The 9,980-nt window shown below is 43.5% G+C and overlaps 1 protein-coding gene across 5 annotated transcripts in view; it reads right to left on the reverse strand.

The window, feature by feature from the left end:
* The window catches only part of PDS5B (PDS5 cohesin associated factor B), a 112,840-nt gene extending 103,230 nt beyond the window's left edge, over window positions 1-9,610 (reverse strand). For 2 of the 5 annotated variants that reach the window (XM_030475802.1, XM_030475800.1), the window contains exon 1: window positions 9,446-9,605. The gene's annotated coding sequence lies outside the window, so the exon portion shown is untranslated. Of the gene's footprint in view, window positions 1-9,445 lie in introns of all 5 variants that reach the window. The other 3 variants (XM_030475803.1, XM_030475801.2, XM_030475804.1) reach the window with 3 other exon arrangements.
* Window positions 9,611-9,980: the final 370 nt, after the last annotated feature.

The raw sequence follows: 9,980 nt of genomic DNA on the forward strand, positions 1-9,980 counted from the left end.
TGGATAGCCAATATAAAGTTGCTCTAGTAACAAGTCAGAATTTGTATACATAAATAAGCCTCCCTTCCATTCCTAACTTTGTATGTAATGTTAAAAACCACAAAACCAAATGTCTTGCACCCTGTTGCAAATGATCCAGTACGGAATTACTAAAGATCAAAACACAACACATTAGTGGGATGGATTTAATTGTAAGACCTAAAAGAAAGCAGGGGTATTGCCCTGCAAAGTCAGATGTTGTGCTAAGCAACACTGCATCCGCTCCTAATCAATATGAATTATAAACAAACATTTCTTTTAGGACTGCATAGAGAAATCTTAGTACCAAAACCACATTCTGTTGGGTGTTTTACAAATAGAAGTTGGCTACCCAGACAGCTTGTATCAGGTAGCTTTTTTTCCCATCTAACTAGAACATTTTTATTCGCTTTTCTCAAAACTCTAAGTGACAGAAAACCACAGACTGCAAAAATGATTATGTCCCTGGAGACACAGAAAGAACCCATAATTGTGATTACAAAGCACAGATTAGATGAAGACTTACTACAAGGTGAACTAAGCGCATTTGTGGTAGGTTTTTAAGACCTTAGGACTAGAAGAAACTTGAAGTGACAAGGTCTAGTCATCTGCTAACACACATGAACCTAACATTGAAGCTGAAGACTCTTTTGATGTTTCAATCTGCAAAGTCTTACCTTTGACATCTATCTCTACACTCAATCAACATGGAAGCTTTCTTTGCCAATAAACTATTCACTCCTGTAACAACTTCTAATACAGTTACTCATCCCTTATAATCACCTTAGTCTTGTGGGGTTGTGTTTTCACAGAATGGCTGAGGTTGGTGGAGGACCTCTGGACATCACTTGGTCTACCCCACTTGCTCACAAAGGGCTGCCTAAAGTTGTTTGCTGAGAACTACATCTAGATGGCTTTTGAGCATCTCCAGGATGGAAACTCCGCAACCTCCCAGGGCAACTTGTACCAGTGCTTGGTAATCATCACAGTGAAAATGTGTTGCCTGATGTTCAGAGGGAACCTCCTGTGTTTCAGTTTGTGCCTATGGCCTCTGGTCCTGTCACTGGGCACCACTGAAGAGAGATAGGCTCCATCTTCTTTGTACCCTCCTTTCAGAAATTTGCATATGTTGAGACATTTTAATCCTGGCTTGGTTACAAACAGGAGTGTATGTACTATTACAGCTACACCAACCTTCTGGATAAGAAATTTTCAAACTCTCTGGTTTGCTTTCACCGTGGAAATTAATGCTTTATATTTAGTTATCCTTCAGTTGCAGCTTATCACTTATATTAGGACACAAGGAGATGAAATGAAGCTGCATCAGAGGAAGTTCAGATTGGATATTAGGAAAAAGATCTTCACTGAGAAGGTACTCAGTCACTGGAACAGGCTCCCCAGGGAAGTGGTCACAGCACCAAGTAGTCAGAGTTCAAGGAACATCTGAATGACACTCTCAGCCATACGGTTTACTTTTAGGCAGCCCTGTGAGGAGCGGGGAGTTGGACTCTATGATCCTTATGGGTCCCTTTCAACCTGGAATATTCTATGATTCTACGATATACTCGCTGCACAATGGCAGACAAACTGTGTGCATTAGTGTATAGGTTACACTTTAACTAAGGCTCAGATCTGTGCTGATATGTAGTAAGGACACACACCTCATTTTACAACGTACACCTCATTCCTTACAATAACCCAATACCACCCCATCCCCCACGAAGGACAAAAATCTACCCAGGAGAAAAATCTAAAGCATTTGTTAATCAGCGTTTACAAAAAAACCCAAATCAAAACAACAACAAAAAAACCTACACATTCCCCACTGCATTATGTTCCATACATAGAAAGAGTTAGGACATAAGTAGCACCTATAGAAGATAACAGTAAAAACACTCCGCAGAAACTAATCTTTCCTCATTGTTAACAGGATGGGTTTTGCAACTGAAAGGAGCAAGCTTTAAAGCATTAATAGATACAGCTGCTTATACTATGACTGTAAGTATACAATCAAGATACAAGAAGTTAAGAGAGCTTCCACCTATTACTTAATGTGCATATGAACAGTTCTTCTAACTTACAGGTTGCTCTCTCGATTCCCCTGAAGTTAGAAGGTTAACATAGCCAAACCTGACTAATGAACACCTCTGATAAATCCTGCTGACAACTGAATCCATCACTAATCCACCTGTCTGCTCACAGGCAGATGTTACTGCTGCTTTAGCAGAAAAAGCTGGAACTGTCCACACCTCACTCAGATTCTCAGCTCAAGAGCAGTCTGTCTTAAGTCTTTAAGACAAAAAGCTCAGCTTAGCATGGAAACAGCTGAGGTGTGTCTTCCTGTATGAAGACAGGCTGAGAAAGTTGGGGCTGTTCAGCCTGGAGAAGAGAAGGCTGCATGGAGACCTCATAGCAGCCTTCCAGTATCTGAAGGGGGTCTACAAGGATGCTGGGGAGGGACTCTTCCTTAGGGACTGTAGTGGTAAGAGAAGGAGTAATGGGTTCAAACTTAAACAGGGGAAGTTTAGATTAGATATAAGGAAGAAGTTTTTTACAGTGAGGGTGGTGAAGCACTGGAATGGGTTGCCCAAGGAAGTTGTGAATGCTCCATCCCTGGCAGTGCTCAAGGCCAGGTTGGACAGAGCCTTGGGCGACTTGGTTTAGTGTGAGGTGTCCCTGCCCATGGCAGGGGGGTTGGAACTAGATGATCTTAAGGTCCTTTCCAACCCTTACTATTCTATGATTCTATAATCTTATGGACACACTTCTAACAACTCCGCTGCAGGGACTAACAAGTTGTATCAGACAAATGGAGCAGAAAGTTTAGGGGTTACGGGAAACCAGTCAACCAAAAAGCAAAGTTGAGGGTGTGAACAAACCACAAACTCCACACACAACAGTTCAGGAACCTTAAGGAAGTAGGATTTACTTGGACAATGAAGGATTGGAATCAGAAGCCTGAAAAGGTATGAGGACTAACTCGACAGTGAAGTCACTCTCTAGAGAAAGAGACTGACCAGATCAGCAAGATCAGCTGCGGCTGGCAGTAGGTGAATGCACATCCCACAGAACTCATTCCTTCCTAGGGCCTGCAGTGCAACACACACCCATAATGTTACACAGATCTTCTACCAGTTACAAGCATTTACAAGAATTCACTGAAAAGCTCTTGTACCTCGTCACACTTACTGCTGGTTAAAAGAGAAAAACTTATTGCTACTAATAGCATTCCATCAATTTAATTAGTAGTAGCTACACAGAGCTAAAGGTTATGACCTAATGATTCACAGGAGCACATCCATACAGTAAATTCATGTACTAAGTTTGCTTAAAAACAAAGAGCAAAAGTGTGGAAATAGTTGCAAAATCAGTTACTAAAAGTTAGGAAACATCAGAATTAAGATTTCTTATACGATATTAAAGAGAATATGCACAAAGGACATGATTTGCCTGATCCTTTACTACCTTTTTCCATGCCACAGGGCTTTCTCATTCAAAGCAAAGAAGCTACGCAACTTTTCTCCTTGTAATTTAATGTGTGTCCCTTATTACACCCTATTTAAACCATGCTCTGAAGAGACTTAATTTCCTACTGGGCTTCTGTACAGGACTCACCACTGTAATATGCTAGTGTGCCAGAAAAATTAACTTGTTTCACAACGCTTTCACAGAAGTTTTCACAAAAACAGCTATTCTTCCCATATTATAGATGAGTAACCTGAATTACAGAATGAAATTTAAGAACTACCCACTAATTTTGCCTGCACAGTTAAAGAAATTTAGGGCACAACTTTAAAAGTACACCATGTTATCCAGTGCTGTGTCTAAAACTAAAACTTCTATTGACCCATGCAGAAGTAGTCACGGTCTACAGCCTGTCTCCCAGGACATCAATGTACTACTAAAAAGCTCTTGCGGAAAGTTTGATTGAAACAGACTTATCTAGGATCACGAAAAACTGACAAAAAGAAAAGAATTGCAGTATTCCAAAGTGACGTTCAATCATTCAAATCACTAGATATGCTTTCCCTTCCCACGGTTCCCTGTCAATTCATTTCACGTTTCCCAGCTTTTGGAAAATATGTCAGCCAACTTTGATACACAGCTCTAATTCCTAAATACAGCCAGCTGAAAATAATTATATATAAATCATAACTAAAGACTACCATAACATGTACTTATGAGGACAGGAATTAATTAAAGCACTTTCCTATTTTTAAAAAGAAATTACATTTTGAATATTGTTTTACGGCATTTTTATACGTAATATAGAAAATTAAGGGGGCAATGACCCATTAAGAAATAAAAAGCTACTCTAAACATGCTCATATGTAACAGCGTACGAACAACCTAATGGAGAGATTACTACCCAGCAACATCTGTAACTTGGGAAGACTTTCAAAATACTTTGAGTTCTCAAAGTACATATATACTACTCATTAAAAATTAGCAGAGTAATGCTTTCCAAAAACTGCACATGCATGAAAATCTCTGTTCTTAATTCCTTCAGTTACAGAAATGCTTCCAAGAACTACAGACTGCATAATCCAAGCTGGGCAAATGGAAGAGAAATGCTCCCTCAAAAATCTTCAAAAGTTTATCACTGGGCTTATCCATTCTTTCTTCCATTTCCAAAACCAGTAAAGCAGAACATTACAGCCTTATTCTAACTAGTTCATACCCTCAAGAGGAAGAAAACCCAATGCAAACGTTATTATATACCATGAATTGCATCCACAGTTTGTTTCCCTTAACTTTTGAAAAGCACTGGCTGTCACATGGAATGCCCATAGACACTGTCCCACACAAACGCTTTCACAAACTAGTGGCACAAAAAGCTATAGCTTCTTCCATACACTTTGTTTCCATGTACACGAAATCATAATGAACTACACACAATGCTTCGTACTGACAGCATCACACCTAACAGTGAGCTGCCCAGCACCTCTGTACGCATCCCCAAAGAAAACACTTTCAAATTTTAAGTAGGTAGATGCAAGGGCGGGAAGGAAATCCCAAAATGCAAGAAAAGGTTTCCATGAAGTAACTTCTGCTCGCTTCTTATAACTGACAACAAGCCATCTCAATTTTTTTTTTTTTAAGAATAGAAACCCAACACATGCACAAACAAAGATTTCCTGGAAATCTGATTGTCTTCATTGAAACTCCACATCCAGGTAACGAAGCAGCACTAACAGAAGTGAACAGTCAGGCGCAAGGTGGGGGGAAAGATTACATACAGAAAGTTTTGATGTACTTTTTTAAGACTTCCTTGTGAGCAGTATGTTCACACTCAGTGTAGATAACTAGATTTTTTTTAAACACTTCCCCCCCCCCCCTTTCTAAGACTTTCAGAATTCTGATTCTTGATCTTGAACTACAGTGTGGATATACTGGGTTCTCAGAGAGAACCAGAGGCTGCTTTGATAGAAGTTGTGGACAACTAATGGCTCTATGTGCACAAAAGGTGGAAAGCCTCACTCAGCAGCTACTTTCTAAGTGATTAACAATTAAGTTTTAGCTCGATCTAGTCCTGTTTAGAAGAGCTACGAAATGTAGTTTAGGTGAATATACAACGGAAGCAATTAAGACAATAACATTTTGACTGCTAACTTCATGTCTTTTTTAACCATTAAAAAGCATGCAAGTGAAGCATCTCATTTCAGTAGCGGAAGCATCCACCAGGGTTTCTAATTAAGTCAGAGAAAAAGTACACACAGTATTGTCTGGAATCGATCTTTAAAGAACAGGGTCTAAATTAGAAAACCCCAGATGGGGTCCTGATCCCTGGTTACGGTACGACCATATAAATGGTGACAGACACAAGATGATTAGTACAAACATGCCCATCTGTTCCCAATGAGGTATGGCGCTTCTCTCAATTATTATTTCTTGAAGCATATTAATACCAAAGTTGCCATGAGCTGAAATAACAGAGCTAAGATCAGGCAGTATAAACCAAGCAGAATAATGCAGAATGTTTTTTGAATGCGTGGGATGGGATGTGAAAGAGTAAATTCCACAGATGGGGACAAAGTAATGGAAGTCTTAATCCTCAGAACCTACTCCAAGGACTCCCTCACACTTTAGGGAAGGTTGAAAGGCAGTACATGCAGCAACAGACAGTAATAACCTTTAAAAAGAGCGGAGGCATTAACATTTTGATTCTTAGAAACAAAGTTAAAATATTAGTTGTATTTCATGGAATTGTTTCAAGTTAGATGTGTTACAGTAAACATTCATATTAATAGCATTTTTGTTGTGGAATCCAAAGTGTTCCAAAGACTTTTTGAAATAAACCACTAACTTACTGAAGTAATAAAGTTTATTTTCATCCATACACTGCACTTCTGATGTAATTAAGTATCTGAATTAAGCGGGGGGGGGGGGAATAAAAAAAGATTCAAGTTTTCTACAAGATTACATTCAACTCAGGAGATCACCAATGGAAGAGCAGTAGGTAAGTCATTTACATACATGCACAATCTTAACTTTTAGGTGTTCAGCCTCTAAGAGCAAGGAATTATTATTGTTTTTAAAGCATGTATTTTGCAATTCTTTAAAAGCCTGCACATGATTCCTTCCAGGGTCTGTCAATGCTGTTCAAATAGTCCAAAGGGTCTATAAATCTTATAAATCAACACAATACTTGACCACCAAAGATTATCACACTAACACATCCTTTTAAAAAAGTTTCCTCAGTTTTCCATTACCAGCTAGTTTCAAAACTGACTGAAAGCCTCTCATATTCTCTCAGTCTTTCCAAAGATTATTTCAGGTTGCAGTATTGATGTTTTGTGCTAAGAGTAAAAACACCATTACTGCAGATAGTTGCTAAAAGGAGTATGATACTGACAAGTGGTATCTTTAACACACACCAGAACTACTTTTTGATTCTAATAAAGGAACTTGTCTGAAGGCAGGAGTGAAGACTACGTCAAGAAAGAGGAAGCTATGTATTTGGGCTAACTAATATTAAGGGAAAGGGATGTTAGAACGAAACTGGTAGGGAAAAATAATGAGCTGTAATATCACATTTTCCTCCATTTCTTACTTTGCATGCTTTTACTGTTCAGCTTCATATTTTCTTATTCATTGCTCCCATGAAAATTTTCCGTGTGCAACAAGTAGCCTTTATCACCTCTCCAAACTCAGGCTTAAAGAAAAAACATTTACTCGAAAAAACTTTAAATGAAAAATCCCATACTAAAAGACTCCTACACATAGCCATACAACCTCTTGCTCTTCTGTATGACATGAACCGTGTGACTGAAGAAAAGACAGAGAGGAAAAAAAGCACAACCTGATAGCCTGGTAGAGAGCAATATATCCCAAAAGAAAATGCACCTCTCTTGATCTACAGGAGGTAACAGAGCCTCCTGTTCTACAGCCAAAAATGGATAATGCCTGAGGTCATGCCCGTATTTCATTACTATGCTTTTCCAAATGCTAGCAATGACTGTTGTTTTTTATATTAATTACAGCTTAATAATGACTTGGCTGACTTGCCTGATTCAAGTCCACAAGTAAGCTTGCTAGGTACAGTCAAACCCCAACATTTATATGGCACACAAGAAAAAAAAAAATAGCATACATGCATTACACACATTATGATTTTCCATTCTCATTTATTTAGCTGTTTCATCAAAAACTGAACTACAGCCTGTCCACTCTGTATAGTAACTAGCAAAGGGAATGCAAGAGGGACAGAGGCAAATACAACTGTGTAAGAACTATAAAACAAAATAAACCCAAACAATACACCACACACAACTGCACACCCCCCACACCTCACAGCAATGAAGTGCTATCTTGCTTCAAGCAGACACAAGACGTCATGCAAGTACTGAAGTACTAAACACCTTCCCCAGTAGCGCACGCTTTCAAATGCCTGTAACGAACACAATACACACACCTCTGTTAAACTATCTTACCTGGTTGTCTGTCACTATCAGTTTTCTTTTAGGGTGGTCTGAGTACAGCATACATGCAGATGTTTCACATCTTTTTGAGGCATTACTTGACATAAGTAAATATAATACTTAGAGCATAGCTATATTACATACAAGACACACCAAGCAAAATTTCTATTATCTGAAAACTGACCAATTCCACTAGTTTGGACGGGGAAAACCTGAAGGAATGCACGTCATCTTATCCCCTTCCCAAAATGTGATTTGACATCCACTTTCAACTATAAAGCCACTCAAATTTTCAACACTCCTATTCCATTCCCAGCAAAGAGAAATCAGCTATAGCCAAAGCACCTACCCTGCAAGCACAAAACAAAGACCAACACGAGAATACTTCAGCAGTTGTGTTAAATGGGAAAACAGAATGCCAAACAAAATAACCACCACTCTCAGTAAGCGACCGCGCAGGGAGCAAACATAAAAGTCAGAATAAGACTTGCACGACAAAACCCAGCTCTGCCGGAGCTGCTCTGCTGCAGTTTAACGTTCCGGGATTGTTCACCGTCATTAATTGTTGATTTGTTTTGAAGAGCAGATAGTGATTTATTTGCCGCGGGATGAAGTTACAGACCTAGATTCCTGACCAGAGGCTCTCAACGTAAACAATACATAACCTATAAATTAACCATTCTCCATCTGGCAATTCAGATGTAAAATTCATAGTTTTTCATATACCAGGCGGCAGCAAACACTCCCCCCGCTTCCTTTCCGAGCGCTTTCTAACAGAGCCTGATGCAAAGTGGGAGGGAAAAAAGAAAGGAGAGAGGAAAAAAAAAAGGCAAGCATGAAAGGAACGGGCTCACACAAGTAGGGACCTACCGAACCGAGGTCCTCAGCGGCCGCCAGCTCCCCCCGGCTGAGGATCGCTGCTAAGTGCGGAGGGAGAAACCGAACCGGGCAGTGAGGGGGGGTCCCCTCGGCAATCCCCGGTGCAGCCCGAGCGGGCAATAGGCCGGGTGCAGCGGGGGGGGGGCACCGGCGGGGGCCGCGATCGCTCACCACAACGGACGAGCACCCTCCCCCCCCGCCCCGCGCCGCCGCGAGGAGCCACCGCCGCTAAGCGCGCGACACCGCCCGACCGGCCACCTGGGGGGGGGGGTAGGGGAAAGGGGGTGACCCCCAGGCCCCCGCGGCGCACCCCAGCCAAGGTCACCCCCCCGCGGGGCCCTGCCGCCACCGGGGCGGGGGAGGGGGGCAGAGAGGGGGGGCGGCAAATTTAATTTGTGACGCCGGCCACGGGGAAGGGGGGAGGGGAGCAGCACCGCGAGGAGATGGGGAGGGAAGGGGGGGCTCCGCAACGGGCCAAGTGGAGGTCTGTCCCCCCCCACACTCCCCCTCCTCCTCGATCGCCGGCCGCGGAGCTCGGACCGAGCGGGCGCCCCCAGCCCCACAGAAAGGAAAATGGAGCGGGACCAGGGTGGGGGTAACGGCAGCCGAGGTGCCGAGCTCCTTACCCCGCCGCAGCCGCCTCTCCTCGCTGGTCCCAGGCGGGTCCGCTCCGCGCTGCCGCTGCTCCGGGCTCGGAGAGGAGCTGCCGCCGTAGCCGCAGCCAATCGCCTCTAACCCCCTCCCCTTCCGCAGCTCTCCCCGGTCCCCCTGTCGGCTTCAAAATGGCGCCAACTTGTCTCCGGCTACTCCAATGGAACCGCCGGGGGAAGCGAGCGGGGCCAGAGCGGGGCAGCAGCGCCCCCTGCCGGCCCTCGCGGCCGCCGTGGCGCGGACACCGGCCGGAGCCAGCGGTCACAGGGCCCGCGGCCACCGCTGCCCTCAAAGGCGGACCCCCTCGCCCCGGCCCGCCAGACACCTCGGCCCTCCGCGCCGCCGCTGCGGGAGCCGCAGAGCGCCGCTACCGGGCGATGCAGCGGGGCGGGGAAGAGGGTGTAAAAGTCACGACCCCTCCCAAGTGTGCTTGCGCCCCGGGGCCCGGTCCAGCCCCCGCCTGCCAGCCGGGGGCTGCGGCTGAGCCTGCCCCCCCGCCCGAAAGACTCC

The sequence above is a fragment of the Strigops habroptila genome, chromosome 2 (genome assembly GCF_004027225.2).
Source record: "Strigops habroptila isolate Jane chromosome 2, bStrHab1.2.pri, whole genome shotgun sequence".
Lineage (NCBI taxonomy): Eukaryota > Metazoa > Chordata > Aves > Psittaciformes > Psittacidae > Strigops > Strigops habroptila.